The sequence below is a fragment of the Muscardinus avellanarius genome, assembly GCF_963383645.1.
Source record: "Muscardinus avellanarius genome assembly, chromosome: 15".
Lineage (NCBI taxonomy): Eukaryota > Metazoa > Chordata > Mammalia > Rodentia > Gliridae > Muscardinus > Muscardinus avellanarius.
The window spans coordinates 15730702-15748834 of NC_137801.1; positions in this window are offsets into that span (position 1 = coordinate 15730702).

The following is an 18133-nucleotide window of genomic DNA, read 5'->3' on the forward strand; positions in this document are numbered from 1 at the left end:
TTTGCCACCGATGTTTCCTTCCAGTCAGATAAACATTGAGTCTGACCCGTGTGTTCCATTGGATCACTAGGCAGGGCAGGGCTTGGGGAGGACTCTTTCCATGCAGAGCACCAGAAAGACACAAGGAGCGCAGAGGGCAGAGGACCAGCCCACGGTCTGGGAGGAAGAGGATGAGGCCCAGGGCTGGGTCCTCAAGATATGAGACTTTACCCATCCTTTAAAAACACAGGGCTTTATGGTCTTCAGCCCCAGACCTTGCAGAGGATACAGGGTATTATGATTTGAGTTTAGAATGCCCCCCCCAAAGCTCATGTGTTGAAAGCATGGTTCTCAACACAGGAGGTTCCAGAAGTGGGCTGTGGCTGGAAGAAGTAGGTCACTGGATGTGTGGCCTTGGGGACTATACACATTCCTGGACTGACTCTCTCTCTCTATCTCTCTCTCTCTCTCTCTCTTCTCTCTCTCCCCAACCCTATCCCTTGGCTGCCATGACTGAGAGTGGCTTTGCTCTGCCACATGTCCTGCTATCATGGTTTCTGCCTTAGAGCAGGCGACCATGGATTGACCCTCTAAAACTTTGAGCCAAATAAACCTTTGCTCCTCTAAGTTGCACTTGTCAGGTGTTTTGGTCATGGTGATGGAAAAGCTGATTAAAACAGAAGGCCTTTAGAGATAGACCTGGATGGGGCAATGTGTTTTGGGTTGAGTCATGCACCTCTAATTCACATGTTGAAGTTCTTACCCCTGGTACCTATGAATGTGATCTTTGAAGACATAATTAGTCAAGATGAGATTGTTAGGATGGGTCTCAATCCAATATGACTGGTATCCTTGTAAAAAGTGGAAACGGGAATGCAGGCGTACAAGAGAACAGCATGAGAAGATAAAAGGAAGGGTTCGGGGTGATACTTTCACACATCAAGAAATGCCAAAGATCGCCAGTCACTTCCAGAAACTAGGAGGGAGGCATGTGACAAATTACCCAGCTCTTTGAAGGAGCCAACCCTGTTGCCATATTGATCTCAGACTTCTGGTCCTCAGCACTGTGAGAAGATAAATATCTGCTGCTTGAGCCACCAAGCCAGGGGAGCTTTGCTATGGCTACCCTGGGAATCTGATACACAAAGTACCTCCAGGAAGGCATCAGGGGAATCAGGGGCTGCTCCAACACTTCTCAAACTGCTGAACCAAGATTCACACGAGCCAGCAGGCTAAAATTCATTTGAGGGCCAGTTTTATAATTTCTGATTAATTGGTAAGGAGACCTTTTAGCCTGTAAAGGCAAAAGTGAGTTGGGTGTGAGTCCAGACAGACCACAGGGCTCAGGTGTGCCCACGCATACTTGGAGGACCTGGCTTCATGATGACCTGCTCGTTGAGCTGTGTAATGAGATGCTGTAGGTTGGAGGAGGCACCAGTCATATTCCTGGAGGCGGAGGTCAGAGATTTTAGGGGAAGGAGAGCTTGCATGTCTTGAGGGAAAGGGTGGCAGGCTCTTGGAGTTTAGACCTGCCGTAAAGGAGAGGCCTGTGCACTGGGGTGATAGTCTAGGGCTCAGCAGGCCTGTCAGGTGACAGGGGAGAAGCCCTGCCTCAGGGCTGGTGGCCAGGGAGAGGCTTCCATTGAGTGAGCCAGGCCATGTTAACCAGCTGTTTTTGCTGAGGAGCACAGATGCAGGGTGGAGAGGACTTGCAGGCAGCTCTGCATGCTGCCCTGGGACCTTTGCTGCATGCAGTGACTTAGGAAGTCTGCTGTGCACCTCAGAGATGAGAAAAGGGTCCTCAGTTGGGCTCTCCTACGTCACACCTCCCTGAGATTGAATAACCAGCTTATATGGGTCTGAGGAGCCAAGAAAAAGGCCCCAGCCTGGCCGTTGGCCTCTTACCCATCCCCATGGGCTTCAGCCTGTTCTTCCAGGGAGGCAGCCCTCCGGGCTCCTTGGGGGCTTTCTGCACGTGGTTTATCCTTGGTGGAAGGCAGGAAGCCCATAGCCAGTCTACCTCTGAAACCGGATATTTATTGTGTATATAGTATTTTTTGGACTGGAGACAGAGTCGGATGATATTGCCTTCTCTGCAGAGCTATTCGTAGGTACCCAGGGAGGATGTGGGTGAGCAAGTGCCGTCCAGGGACCTGTCTCCCATCCGCATGCCCTCCTTTCCAGCAAGGTGCAGGAGGGGAGAGTTAATGGCTACAGCAGTGGCAGGGGGATGGAGAAGGCACATAGGCATTGGAGAAAGGGCCTGTTGAGCGGATTCTTCTGTAGGCCAAGGCAGTCAGTAAGTTTATGAAGCCACCGCATCTGTTACAGGTCAAGAGCTCCCAGCCCAATGCACTCAGAAGCCTATAAACTATGGTACTGGTTTGCACACAGGAAAGAGCTATATGTAAGGCTGACCAGCAAGGAGATAGATACACATTCAAGTATCTCTCCCCAGTCAGCCAGCAGCAAAGGAATCTGAGCAGCCGCAGGTTAGGGAGAAGAGAGGGCTGACTGTTTGTGACTGAGAATCTTTCAAAGGGTATACTGGTCGAGGTGGAACTTGTAATTGGGAGTTTCCAGTCTCTCCATTATTCGGGTCTATTCTGCAGCTGTTGGTGGCACTCCTCCCTTCTAATCTAGGTCCATGAAATGGACCCTGCCCATTCCATTAAGGTCATCTAGGTGCCTGTCTTCGTCCTTCAGGGTCCGCTTATGGGAACTGTTGGTTCCTTCAGGCATCCAAGGTCACATGAGGTCAGGTCCCAGGTTCTGTGCTTGCAAACATCTTGAACAGTTTTTAGGAGCAGGGAAGCTGCTATCTTGTGGCTTGGTTTTGCCTCTGTGTCTGGCCCTGAGCCCGGTGTGCAGATGTTGTGAGAAGAATCCTAAAGGAATGCAGGGGCCCTGGGCTCTTCTCTGGCTGTAGGCAGCCAGCTGGTCCCAGTGGCGAGTGGCTTGGTCCTGGTGCAGCCACTTTGGTAAGTGGCTTCCAGAGCACAGAAATTTGGCTGGGAATGTCTCAGAACAACTCTGTTCGTCTTGGCGTCCAGGCTGTGAGCATTCCATACTTCAGTGTCACCTCTGGAATTCCCGGGAGCTCTACTACTCCAAATGAAACAGAAACAGCACTCGCCTATGACTGAACGTGCATTTCTCCAGCAGGCAAGGCCCCATCCGGCCCAGCTCATCCATGGAGTTCTTCGAGTGAGCTGAGTTATATTTCAAGAGTACTTGGCTACAAAGCTGGGTGTGGTGGCGCACGGTTGTAATCCCCACCTTTGGGAGGCGGAGACAGGATCACACAGGTTCGAAGCCCCTTGCTGGCTTAAGAGACCCTGTTTCCAAATAAAAATATAAAAATAGGTCTGGGAGTGTAGCCCAGAGGTAGAAAGGTTCCGTCCCCAGTACCACCAAAAAAAAAAAAAAAAAAAAGTACCTGGGCTACAGTTGGGCACTTCCTAGAGAAATTGCAGGCTGCAGTCCTTTGGGTGAGAGTACCCTTTCTCCAGCAGAGACCACAGATGTCTCCTTACCCAACACTGAACACGCAGGCACCACAGGCCTTTCCTGGGCAGCTCAGCTACTGTTCTGGCCATGAGATCAGGCAGTCCAAGCTGGGAGGGATGTGTGTGTGTGGTTCTGGGGCCCAATTGCCTTTTGGCCAGCAGAAACAGTTACAATGTCCAGCACCTATAGCATTAATGTGATATAAAGGAAGAGCTCTGTAGAAGAGCTACTCCAGTGCCTAGAGGAGTCCCTGGCACGTAGAAGATGCTCATTAAATGTTTGTTGAATGATAGATGATACCCCATCTCCCCTCTGCAGTCACAGCACTGGGTGATACTGGCTGAGGTAACAGGTAGGGATCTGACTGAGAGAGACCTCTCTCGGTGCTCAGGGCTGACCTGCACAGTGCCTTTCAGAATGAAGTGCTATAGTGCTACGTGATGGGAAGTCCTATACAAGTCCCAGGAAGACCATCCTCACTGGGTGTCTTGGAGCACTCCATGGATAGCAACAGGCCAGCTAAGGAGTGCTTCATCTTTGGCTGGTATCAAGCTGGGCTCACCTGGCACTGGCGGAACCAAGAATCCTCATCTCCTTTCTGACAAGAGAATAAATGAATGTGAGCTTACCGGCAGCTTGGTGGCTGCTGGCAGTGAGATGTGACTGCCTGTTTCTGGGTGTTTTCTCTACCAGCTGAGGTAATATCAATCAAGAATCAAGTGTGTGCCAGGTCTGCGTGGGGTCCACGCATTCCAGGTCAAGGTGACAAGGACTTTTCCCCTTGGCCTTCTTTCTCTAGGACCAGCCACCTAACGATTGCTTCTGAGCTCCTCTGCTTCCAGGTATCTGATAGCAAAGCCTTTGGTTTCCAGGGAGCAGCCAAGAGGATTTCAGGGAGCAGAAAAGAATGTTGGATGTAGAGGCTGACCGTGAGGCTGGAGTAGGGTGTTTCTGGGAGGCACCAAGAAGGAGGTTGAGCTAGTGGGGTGTGTATGTGTGTGTAGGGGTGATCTGTTTTTTTGCATGTACATGTAGGCATACATTCGTACAGATATGTATCCATGTGTGTAAGTATAAATGTGCAGGAGCCTGTGGGGGCACATAGGCATTTCCTGAATCCTTGTGTTCTAGGTATGACTGTGGAAGGCAGAGGTCAGTATGTGGGCACCTGCATGCTTGTATATATGCCCAAGTCATCATCACCAAGGATAATGTTCAGAATATTTAACACTCAGCCTTCCAAGGCGCTGGTCAATTCAAATGGACACTGTTGGAAATACATCATGGCTGTGTGTCATGGAGGCCCAGAGGGTCCCCTGGGAGTGGCCAAAGTGACAGTGTGGGCCGGGCGTGGTGGCACACACTTGTAATCCCAGCATTCGGGAGGCAGAGACCAGAGGATCGTGGTTCTCAAAGACAGCCTCGTCTACTTGGCCAGGCCCTTTGCAACTCAGTGAGACCCTGTTTCAAAAATCAAAGGACTAAAAACTAGAGCAGGGGTGTATCTCCGAGGTACAGTGCTCCTGGATTCCATCCCCAGTACCACACACACACACACACACACACACACACACAAAAGAAAGTGTGTGGGAGCATTTGAGGAGCCAGAGAAACAACTATGTGCCAACTGGTCCAAAAGTATTTAAATGATTGGTGGCCTTTCTGGTGCTAATGGGGAGAATACCAGTTCTGCTGTCATCCAGGATAAACGTGGGTGAGCAGTTAGAAAAATAGGCTCTGGTGTAGGTGAGTTTGGTTTTCAGCAAAAGAAGTGACACAGGTGGATTTGCATGTTAGGGTACTCTTTAACTAATCTCTTGTAAAAGTCTCTTGTACAGTCACCTCTATGTGCAGTGGTATGAAGATGAAATGAGATAGTGCCCATACTCTGCGTCCGGCACGAAGAGTTGTTAGTATTATCGGTGCCATCACTTTTATTATAAAAGGGAAGGGTGCGTTTCCTGGTATGATTTTGGAGATAATGCAGATCTAGGTTTTATGCCCGGTTGTCTGTTTATAAAGAAATCATACATGCGAAGCTACTTCACCTCCCTGAGCCTCAGTTTCCCCATTTATAAAGATCACGCTGTGGCCGGGCGTGGTGGCGCACGCTTGTAATCCCCGCGCTTGGGAGGCAGAGACAGGAGGATCGCGCAGGTTCGAAGCCAGCCGAGCGCGCTGGCTTAGGAGACCCTGTTTCCAAAAAAAAAAAAAAAAAAAAAATAGGTCTGGGAGTGTAGCCCGGAGGTAGAAGGCCTTCCAGGAACCCCAGTACCACCAAAATAAATAAATAAATAAATAAATAAATAAATAAATAAATAAATATCACGCTGTGTCTCCATGGGTTCGCCATAACATCATCGATATCACCTTGTGCTAAGTGATCTACAGATGAGTCCTGTTTTTATTCCTCATGATGATGATGGTGATAATGAAAAAGTAGTAACAGAATTTGAAAGCCTTCTCAGACCACTTGCTCCGCCTATTTCATTACACAGATGGACAGCCGTGGTCTGGATTGGTGTGACTGGGTCCTGGCCTTGGGCCTCCCTGGGTCTGTGACATGAGGGGCCACTGAGGAATGAGATGCTTCCAGTTAGGTGTGGCTTTTCCAGCTAGGTATGTATCGCAGAGTCCTGGGCTCCGTGGCTGATGGTGGCACTTGGGAGACATTAGGGACAGATATAAGCCTTTTGTTACTTCCTGTGTACCTAAGTTGATCACTACAGATAACTTGTTCCCTTCCTTTGTGTGTGTGCTGTAGCAGATGCCCCTTGTGGAACCTGGGCTCCTAGTGACTTCAGGAAGGGTGTGTGTGTGTGTGTGTGTGTGTGTCATTGAGCCCTTTCCCTGTGGAATGAAGCAGTGGCTTGTCCAGATCGGCCAGCTAGACTGACCCCATTACCTGAGACACGCACGCTTTACATTGTGAGCCTGAGTAGACGCTGCCGTTGAGTTAGTGAGGTAGAAATAGGACTCCAAGGACCCAGGTACCAAACGATGCGGAAAGCTGCTGCTACTTTCAGGGATGGTGAGAAAAGTAGAAGCCAATGCCTGATGAGTTCCTTCCTTCCTTTGAGACAGAATCCAGGGTATTCTACCTCCAAGCTACACCCTCAGCCCTTTTTATTTTTTATTTGGAAACAGGGTCTCACTAAGTTGTGGGGCTCACTAAGTTGTTGAGGCTGGCCTTGAATCTGCAATCCTTCCATCTCAGCTTCCCAAGTACTGGGATTATAGATGTATACCACCGTGCTTTGCACTGGTGTGGTATCTGATTGTACTCAGGGAGTAGCAGGTTTCTGGAGGCAGATTATCAGAGAACAGAACTAGCAAGCACTCAGCACATTTACATTATGTCAGATAAGACTCTAAGCCATTCCTACTCTTTGTAGGAATCCTCTGAGCCAAGTTCAACTCTTTCCCCCTTTTGTACATGCAAAAATGGAGATACAGAACAGCTTGGTAACCTGTCCAAGCTCACACTCCAGGGCATGAGGGAGGGGGGATTGGAACTCAGGCGGCGGGGCTCCGGAGTCTTCCTGAGTCCTTGGTGGGAGGCTGGGGTCTGGGTAAAGCCTCTTGTTTCTTTGCAGTGAACTTTGGGTTCGATGTTGGGAAATTGTGGGCATGGACGTTTCTTCAGGCAGACAGAAGCCCTGGAGCTTCGAGGAGGGGAGGGAGGCTCTGAGAGGCCGCTGGCACATTCCACAGCCACCATGTGCAGTTGCTTAGAGAGCCTGGGGAACGCTGGGAGTGTCATTAATCATGATGTGGCCCCTTTTGGGGACTAGTCCCACCTCGCCCTGGCTCTCCTTTATTTTGCTTGCTGAATTCTCACTAAGAAAGGGACTGCAGGAGTAGGGTGCAGTCTGCCCTGGGAGGGCGGGCTCCTGGCACTCTGGAGTGACCGTGACCCGGACCAACACTGCCTTGGAGTTGACAGCTGGTCTACCTGGCTTTGCTGAGCCCTGCCAGAAGCACAGGCCCCAGTCAGAGACCTAGGAGAGGCCAAGGCCCATGACTTCAGGCCAGGCCAAGGGACTACGCAGGCCACAGAGGCAGGGGGATGGAGGGAGGGCTGGCCAGAGGAGAGGGAGGTCCAGCAAAGTGGAGGCCTGAGGAGAGGGCTTTGTGGGGACAAAGAAGTGGCATGTCGCTGGGAAAGGAAGGGACGAGGTAAGGGCTGCTGGCAAAGCCCTAGGAGCTACACTGGTGAGCCCTTTCCTGTACTTTCAGGAGACCTGGTCCCAGCGGGGAGCAAAGTCTGCTTCCTAGAGTTGGTTGCAGAGCCCAAGGGCAGGATCCAGCAGAACTGGGCTCATTTCCCTGTCCCTGTGTGTTTGTCTTACCCAGCCCTTCAGTGTGCCCCACGGAGTTGGCCCCCAAAGCATGTGGTTGGCATTAGAGGTCGATGTATTGATGCCATGGAAGAACCAAGGACAAGTAACTGGTGTTCCCCACCCTGACCTCAATGTCCCCGCAGAACCCACCAGGAGCAGAAGGGCCGGCTGACCTTGCAGGAGTCAGCTGCAGCCCTTCCCCAGAACCTCGGACCTCTGGATTCCTGGCTGTGGCGTGGGACTGTTCTGGTGGTGATACAGCCAGTCCTGCATCCTCCTCAGCCTAGGATCCCACCTGCAGCCCGGGGACCTGAGCACCCTTCTTATAACACTCACCCTCCCACCAGGGAGGACACCAGGAGTCGCAGGGGTGTGCCCATGCTTCTTACCATTCAGCTTCCTGGGAGGGGATGCCCAGCCTTGGTACAAACTGCACAGTGCCAGGGAATGTCTTGGTAGACGGGCCATGAATGGAAGAAGACCTCAACTTCTGACATCTTCCTTTGAGGAAGACCGCAGAATCTCCAGGCTCACCCTCTGTCCCCTCCTCTCCAGACTTTGCAAGTATTCAGGGGATGAAGCTCACTGGGGTCTGCACACCCTGAGGAATTTGGAGCTTGGTTTTCTATCTGTGGGCATCTGGGCAAGCTGGAGGCTGGTTCACATCTCAGTGGGCAATAGAGCCCTCTCCACTGGAGCCGGCGTGTTGGCAGTGGGAGCGGAGGGTGGCGGGATTCTCAGGGGTCTCTGGGGCTTGGAACTTCACCTCTCCTGGGGCCCTCTGATATCCTCACCTCCAGCTTTCTATTTGGCTTAGAACCGCTCCTATTATCCTTTCCCACTTAATTTAACAGCCATAGAAAAATATGCTCTTTTTGCTTTTCTCATCTTTTTGACCTGAGATCATGTGGGTGCCAATTTCCTTTTAAAATAATTCATTACCTGTAGGCCACTGGTGTGAAATCCCAGCGGTGGCCCCCTGCGACCCTCCCTCTGTAATTCCGAGGCCTCCTCTCACTCACCCTTCCCTCCGGGGTCCTTGGCCCCCGTGTTTATACACTAATGTTTTTTTTCTCACACATTCATTGTACGGCTTTCCTTAATTTGGTGTCCTGCCGGGGGACAGCGGGGGACCACTCAAACATTATGTCAGTGATCTCAAAATTGAACCCCAGGGCTTTCTTCTGCCAGTGGCCCAAGCAGATGTGTGGCACACTTTATTAACTCAAGTACCCACGAGTTGAAAATTTCATTAGTTTGAGGGGAGGGCTAAGTCCCATCAAGAGACCTGGTCTGGACAGATTCTTTGTGTCAACCTGACCCCTAGCAAAACGGATTATTGTTCTAAGTGAGACAAGTGACCTAATGTTCTGCCTATTATACACACATGGTCTGTAACCTTTTAAAATACGAGTGTGGGAAAACAGCGCATTCTGCCACATCCCTGACCGCAAATTCCTGACAGGTGGCAGCCGGCCTCTTAGCAACGCCACAAGGAGCCTGGAATTATGCAGGAACCATGGTGGTTCCTTAGGGCCAGGTATGGGGTGGGGTTGCATCAGGAGATGGCCTGTTGGGGAGGAAGGAGAATTCTGCCAGGAAGGTAGAATTTCTCTGGTGCCACCCTATGATGAACCAGTCTGCCTGGCACCAGGAACAGTCCACCTTTCCTGCCTTGTCAGTATGGAGTGGGCTTTCTAGCAGGACTGGGAGAGCAACAGGAAAGCCCAATTGGTCTGATGCGCTGAGCCATAAGTGCAGTTACCTCCCTGTTGAGAACATCCTACAAAAATGTCCCTGTTCACCTGTCCCCATCGGGTTCTATTCCCTTCCCTATTGTTCAAAGTGGTTTTATGTTTAGCTGAAAGGTGCACCTGATCTGTAGTCTTTTAAAATAAATGTGGTAGGACAGCACTTGGGGCCGTCTCCCTGACTACAGATTCTTGAGAGGTGGCGGCCAGATCTGTGGGGGAAAGGAATACTTGCTTAGTTGAGTTTCCCACCTCCAGAGGCCTCCCCAGTGAAACCCTGAGTCAGGGCAGTGGCAGAGAAGACAGAGGAGTCTGCAGCAGCCCAGTTGTAGGCAAGGTTGGGGACAGGAATGTGGAGGAGTGGAGGCAGGATGGATGAGGGCTGAAAGTCTAACCACGGAGCAGGGGCATGATGCCCAGGAAAGGAGGGTAGAAGCCAGGCTGGAGAAGGCCATCGAATGGAGTGAGGAGGAATTCTGGGGAGGAATGGGGCCAGACATAGGTCACAGGTTGAGTTTGTGGGAATGCTCAGAGGTGCCTGTGATTTTCCATAGCTTGTTAATCCTCGATTGGGTTTGGGGCTCAGACATCGGGCTCAGTCGCCAGATCGAGAGTGCCACTGGAGAATGCTCAGGCAGAGTTTCTGGTGTTCCCTTGGTCTCCAGTGAGGGATCCAGCCTTTGACACACCCAGTCCTTATGAGGCAGATGGGGAAACTGGAGACCCCAGAGTGTAGCCTTGGGGCCTAGGCCCAGCTCTCCCAAGTCTCAGTGAGCTGGCCTCCCGGAGAGACAAGGGTAAGGCTGCACTGGCCTCTACCTTCTGACAGACACAAAGCAGAGCTGGTTGTAAAAACTTAATTAAATGAAATATTTTAACAAGAAATTCCAAGAACAGGATGCCCTGCTCATAAGCAAGTCATCATGAAAATAAAAGCTGACAGGAAGCGTGTGTTCTGTCCAGTGAGAGAAAGTGTCTTGCAAGAAACAAGAGCGTGTGGAGAGCTGGCCTGGGTTGGACGAGTGGGGAAGCAGGCTGGTTCTTGGAGGCAGAGCTCAGCAGAAACCACCTGGGTAGGGAAATCTGGGACTCCTGACCACAATCCATGTGTGCGAACCTTTCTCAGTAGCTACTGTGTGCCTGGCAGAGCATGAGGCACTGGGTGCACAAGCCATCAAACTCACCTGTGCTCCTGTGAGAGGGATAGTTGACAATGGAGACATGAAGGGTCAGGGAGGTGTTGTGACAGGTGTCACCGATGCCAAACTGGGAATAGCACTCAGGGCTGCAGAACCCCAGGACCAGGCTCCCTCCCCCTCCAGCCTACTCTTTCCTCTACAGCTCAGGTGGAAAGGGTACTGAAGAGGGCACCCGACTGTGTAGTACATGAAATGCAGCTGGTAGTAGGTGGGGGCATCTGTGCAGCTCTGTGAAATGCAGCTGGTCTTGGGCAGGGCCACCTTCGGGGCTGGAGCACACCATCCAACCTTCCCCAGGGTAGAGAGGCAGATCCTGTCGTCACAGTAGAGTGAGGATGGCTGGGCCCCTGGATCTCACACTGAGGCTGGCAGACCAGAGAGTGCAGCGGGCTTAGAGGCCAAGGCCAGTCTGGCTGAGGTGCCAGGTCAGGCCTGTCCTTCCTGGGGTCAGCACAGAGGGAATACACATTGGGGAGAATGGTGGGCATCCACTGTGGGGCTGACAGTCAAGGCTGGGAGCTCAGGACAGGACTACGTGCTCCTGGAAAGCTTCCTGAAGGAGGCAGGACTTCAGAGGACCTGGGGATGGTGTGCCAAAGGGAAAGGCAAGACTGAGAGTGAGTAGCAAAGCATGGGATGTCACCAAGGGACAGGAGCAGCCTCCGCTGGAGGTGAAAGTATAACCTGGGTCAGGAACTGTGACTGTCCAGGGAAGCCATGACCTCTTTGCATCAGTGATGAAGAGCTTGTCATGGTGTGGATACAGAATGTCCCCTGTAAAAGCTCACGTAGTCGCCATGCAAAAATGTTCACAGGGTGACATAATGGGATCTCGAGGGTTCTAATTTCATCGGCGGATGACTCTATTGATGGACTAATAGACTGGGTGGTAAAGTAGGCAGGTAGGATGCGACTGCAGGAGGTAGGTCACTGGGGGTGTGGCCTGGGGGATTATCTCTATGCATCCCACCTCCAGGAGGCCAGAGTAGTGGCCCTCTGCTCTGACATTTGTGCTTCAGAGCCGGTCCTATGGACAGACCTCTGAAACTGTGAGCCCCAATAAATCTTTCCTCCTCTACGTTGCTGCTGTTAGGGTATTTTGGTCACAGCGATAGAAAAACAAAAATGATGGAAGTATCTCCTGCTCCTGTGCTGGTCTGGGTCCCATGTGAGCGAAATGCATGATACACACAAGCCGAGTCACCTGCTTCATTTCTCTTGATTTATGATTTCCCAGACCAGAAGTATTTCAGGGATAACAGAGCCATATCCCTCTCACCACCCACTGCATTCATTGTACATAGTCTTCCAATGGCCTCAAAAGACCTGTCTTGGTACCAGTGTGATATAAGAAAACTCCACAACAAAACCTCTGCTGCCTGCAAAAAGGACTCATCTTAGGTAGAATGGTTCACAGAGTAAGATGACATTTGACTTAACCAGAAAATTCCCTATCAAGTTTGCTTGTTGAGTTTCAAATATTCTTTGATGACTTCTGGGAAGATGGCGACGGAGAAAAGCAGGGCTTACGAGCCCCGCTAACAACCAATCTCTATTACCACAAAATCAGCGCCTTTCATAGCCAGAAAACACCATCAGCAGAAAAACAAAAAAGGTAATTACAAGGGACAGAGAAAAAGAGGGCTGGAAAAATGAGACACCAGAAAGAAACCAGACCGCAGTGTTGCGGCTGGAGCCGCAGTGCGGAGCGGCGGGCGCCATCTTCCCTTGCAGCACTAGGCCCCAGAGAGAAGGGGGACTCAGAACGGAGCTCAGAGCCAGAGAGGAGATACACCGGCCTCACGGCCGAGGACGCAGCAGCAGCACCTTACTGCCGACGGCAGCGGTGAGTTCACCAAACGGCACCAGAACAGTGCACTCAACAGCCCACCAGGCTCCAGAGAGGAGCAGTGGACAGTGAGCTGAGGTGAGCTGCTGCGGAACAGCCAGGCAGAATTTGGCAGATTTTTCGGCGCAGAGAGCGTATAAAGCTCCCAGGGGCTAGAATCAGCACACCCTGCAGGGACTCATAGTGGAGCTCAAAAACAGAGAAGAAATGCACCAGCCTCATGGCCGAGGGTGTGGCAGTGGCACAATATTGCCACCAGCGGCAGCATCAGTGAATTCACCGAGTCCACTACAGCTCCATCAGCTTCAACAACAGTGAGTCAAATTGCGGCACCTAGAGGAGAAATCTCAGTACTGCATTCCCAGGGACTTGACCCAGAGGGGGAGTGGCAGTGGCAGAGATATCACACCATAGGAGAACATCCAACCTGGCACCTTCCATGGTCTAAAGCAGCCTCGATTGACTCCCTGGGTCTGAGACTCTGTGATACAATCCAGTAAAGGAGTAGTGGGGACTGAGATACCACAGACTTGAGATCCAGAGCACCTTAAGTGAAGTTGTAGTGACCCGAGGGAAGAATCCAGAGAAGGCGTAAACTTCCAAAATCATGGGAAAGAGGAATAATACTGGAGCAATGAATGCCCACAACCCCACAACATCAGAACCCGATAAAACAGAAATTCAGAGATTTCTAGAAGGTCAAATCAGGAAAATAACTGTAGAAATAATAGAGGTGTTTCAAAAAGAATTCAAAGAGAGCCAAAAAGAGATAAAGGATGCAATTAATGAAGTAAAGGCCTCAATTCAAAGTACAAACAACCGATTAGACCACATGGAGAATAGAATCTCACTCTTAGAAGATGATCACTCCAAAAATGAACGCATAGTTTCTAATTTAGAAAAAAAAATCCAACAGCAGGAATCTGACATTGAAGAAATATGGTTCCATTTTAAGAGAGCTAACCTAAGAATAATTGGAATAGAAGAGGGAAAAGAAGGTGAAACCAAAGGGTTCAACAATCTCTTCAAGGAAGTAATAGCAGAAAATTTTCCAAACATAGAGCAAGAGGTCAATACACAGGTCCAGGAAACTTATAGAACTCCCTTTAGACAGGATCGGAGAAGAGGATCCCCACACCACATAACTGTGAACATGACCAATGTGGAAGCCTAGCAGAGAATCTTAAAGGCAACAAAATCAAAGGGTCAAGTGACATTCAGAGGCAAACCAATTAGAATCACTCCAGACTTCCCAAACCAAGTCCTGAGAGCCAGAAGGGCTTGGAGTAACATATTCTAAACTCTGAAAGAAAACAACTTCCAGCCAAAAATTTCCTACCCAGCAAAACTTTCTATCAAATTAGATGGGGAAATAAGAAGCTTCCATGACAAACAGAAACTGAAGGAATTTATGTCTTCAAAACCAGCGCTAGAGTAATACTCAAAGAGATTAACTACAAAGAAGAATTAGATAACACACACCAGAACCAGAGAAACAAGATTTTCCATCCAACAGACAATTAAGATTGGTTATCTGTGGAGATTCATTATTTATGTTAGTCTTTTACATATCTCTAAATTGTATTGTTTGCTTTTATTGTTGCTAATTTTTAGGATTTCTAGTTGGGATACTAATATACCTTCAGATATAGCATTTGGAAATATTTTATCCCATTCTATCAGTAACTTTTAACTCTGTTTACATTGTCTTTGGATATACACTATTGTTTTATTTTTTAGCAGGACCTAGTGATTGTATAAAGTGAAGCAGGGTCATAATTGGCACAGAAATCACATTTCAATGCAAGTGACTGTCTTTTTTTGCAGAATAATTGCCTATAAATTCTACCTTCTACAGTTTCCCTCTGTGTTTTCTTCTTTCAGACACAGAGAGGGAGCAAGCAGAAAATGGGGTGGGAATTGGGTAGGGGCTAATTGGGTGCTGTGTACATGTATGTCCACACAAGTGTTTTACCCCATTTTGATGTATGAATATAATGTACCAATAAAAAGTGAAAATATTCTATCAGGGACTGAAACCCATCGGGCCCAACTCCTTCTGGAAAGCTTTTGACATTACTAACTTTCTCCTTTGTGAGGTTCTCAGGGTAGTGAGTTTAATTAATGCTATTAATTAAATTCTACTAATTAATTAAAACAGAAGAGGGGAAAGAAATATCTTGAATACTTGGCACATATTAAGTCCTAAAATTGTTTTGTGCTTTTTTTTCTTCTTCAGAATACCTCAGATTTTTTGATGAAAAAACTTCCCCTTTCAAGGAAAATATATTTTACATATTTGTAAATATAAATATAAATGTATATATAAATATAAATATTGGGGATTAAACCCAGAGGAATTTTTTTTTTTGTGTGGTACTGGGGGTGGAACCCAGAGGCTTTCTACCTCCAGGCTATACTCCCAGACCTTTTTTATATTTTATTTGGAAACAGGGTCTCGCTAAGTTGCTGAAAGCTTCAGTAAGTAGCTGAGGCTGGCTTCGAACCCGTGCAGTCCTCCTGTCTCAGCCTCCCAAGCGCGAGGATTACAAGCACAGAGGATTCTGTATCTGAGCTACACCCTCAGATTTATGTTTTATTTTTTGTTTTGAAACAGTGTCTTAATAAGTTGCTGAGTGCCTCACTAATTTGCTGAGACTGTCTTAGAATCTGCAATTCTTCTGTTTCAGCCTCCCAAGTACGAGGATTACAGGCATCTGGCACTTCCCCTGACTTATTTCATAGCTTTGGTAGTATCATCCTAAGCAAGCATTCAGGGCATAGAAATAATCAGAACCCTGCTATGGAAGGCTGGAGGTAACCCTCTACCAGGACAGGGCCCAAGTGAGGAGGACTCACAGGGCTCCTGAGATTACTAGAAGAGGGATCAGGAGAAAATGGACCATACTAGGAGGTCAGAAATCCTTCAAGAAATTTTCCTGGATGGGTAAAGAGAGGCCAAAGTATACTTGCCTTCTTTCAAGAGCTGAGCTGGGAAGAAGCAGAGATGTCCCTTGGGAAGCTGGGCAGTTTCCAGAGTTCCTTTTGCTCAGGCCCCTGTCTAGTTTAGCTTCTAGACTCTGGAAGCCTCTGCTGAATGTGGTTTGGTGTTCCTGCTGCACTGCTGACAGCCTAAGCAAGAGCTTATGGAGGAGGTTAAGGATGCTTGTCTGTAGCTCAGGAACAGCCACCTCTGAGGACTGAGTCATCCCTCTTGCCCCATGACTGAGCCTCATTGGTGTCAATTCTAGAGAAAAAAAATGGCCCCAGGGCCAGAGCTTTGTGACTAGTGACTTGGGCACCACTGACCTGAGCCCTTTATTGACCTGGGAAGGCAGGGCCCAGATTGGGGGTGGGGGGAAGCACAGCTCTTCCCTTGCGGAGACATGTGTACCTACTCTACCAATTTTTATGGGACTGTGGAATGTTATTTGTTGGTGACCACCCAGCCATCCCACCAACAAACAGAGCATTGGAAAGGGAGTTGTCGCTGACTTCTTAATGTGAAACAGCATCCAAAGAGATGAGCTAAGAGGTAGGGTCTGTTTCTACACATTTATCTTGGGTTATTAGACACTTTTAGAGGGAACATCTGTGTCCACGCTGGCTTCCATCTTGCAGGCCCTATTGGAGGGCCATTTTGGCCCCTTCTCTGACTGAATGGGGACTAAATCATAAATTAGAGCCAGAAAGGCGGACCTGGAATGGGAACTCCAAGGGTCCTTTGCTCATCTCATCAAAAAAGAAGAAATTGGGCTCTTCAACTGACCAGGCTTCAAGTAAAAAGCTGACAAAAAGGGGGACAGTGTCAAAGATACCTGGTGGTGCCCCATCTAAACAGAACCTTTCATTGTAAGGTTTATCCTGGGGATGGTGCCACTAATATAGGTGGGACCTGGGAGTCAAACCAAAGATCCCCATTTTGTCATGCTTCCAAAGTTCTAGGGACTTGGGCTGGGCTCCATTATTTGGTTTCTCCTTTAGTTTTAAGCTTTTGATGTCTGTTTTATAGAATATTTGCGTTTCCAGCAGGACTTGCCGCATCACTTCACAGTGTATTCTTAGGAGAGGTACATGACTCACTCTAGGACAATAATTAATTGTACAAGAGGAAAAGTCTTTGTTTTCTTGTTAAATTTCTAAAGATACATGAAATTAATACAATAATTGGTTAAAACTATCCTTTCCCCCAATTCCCTTGAATATTGCTTCTTAGGCCCTCCTCTCCAATTTTCCTGCAAGGTAATTTCACTTGGGCCAGTCACTGAGAATTGAAACTCACCATGTTATCACACATCTACATGTTCTTCCTGTTCCTATTGTTGTTCCATAATTCTTCACGTTGCACAAGTTAAAAAATATCTTAATTCTAAGCTCTGCTTTATGCAGAGCTAAGGGTTTTCCTGTGCCCCAAAGTACATGAGTTGGAAGCTTAATTCCCAAAGCAACAGTATTGAGAAGTGAGGCCTTGAGGAGGTGGTTTTCTCATTAGGGTGTCAACTCTATGAATAAATTAAGGCTGTTATCAGGGGAGTGGATTAGTTATAAAAGGGCAGAGTTCCGTCTTTCTTCTTGTGTCTTGCACTGCTTGCTGTTCTGCCATGTTATAACACAGAGCAAGAGCCCTCACTGGACATTGGAGCCATGGCCTTAGACTTCCAAACCTCTAGAACTGTGAAAAGTGAATGTGTTCTTTCTTCTGTTTCTTTCTTTCCCGACTGGTGATAGGACTTACTAGTTATTCCTTCTATAGTCTACAGTTGCCTGGTCTGTGACATTCTGTTATACCAGCAGAGAAAAGACAAGGCACTCACTCTTCTCCCCATTCTTCCTCTCTCCCAGACCCTCCAATTCCTGGCTCCAGTGACTTACCAAGAGCTCCATTTCTAATGGCTTTTGTGTTCATTCTCTGTGTATTAAATAAATAACTACTGGATTCTGTTTTTATGATGATAATTTATCCTACTTCTCCTCAACATTCTCAACATCTATGACTTGACCAAGGTGCTCGCAGATAGGTCCTATGTGGCCCAATCATGGTCCAAGCCAGTCATGGGCACTTCATAGTGGGGGTGGCTGTCAGGGAGCTGCATAAAAGACACTGTAATTGTATGACCATTTTAAATTGATGAATATTTTCCCCTCATTTTAGCTCCACATCTAAATATCATCTCATAGCCATAGCTGGGCATGGTGGCGCATGCTTGTAATCCCAGCATTTGGGAGGCTGAGACTGGGGGATCACGGTTCACAGACAGCCTCAGCTACTTAGTGAGGCCCTTCACAACTCAATGAGATCCTATTTCAAATAAAAATAAGAAGACTAAAAAATAGGGCTGGGGTGGTAGCTCGGAGATACAATGCCCCTGGGTTACATCCATAGTACCGAAAAAGAAAAATCATCTCATGAGCCCAGGGACTGTTAAAATGAGGGCTTAATTCCTTTCCCCCCAGATTAAGCCATAGTTTAAGGCCTCCTTTGCTTTTCTCAAACCTGTGGTC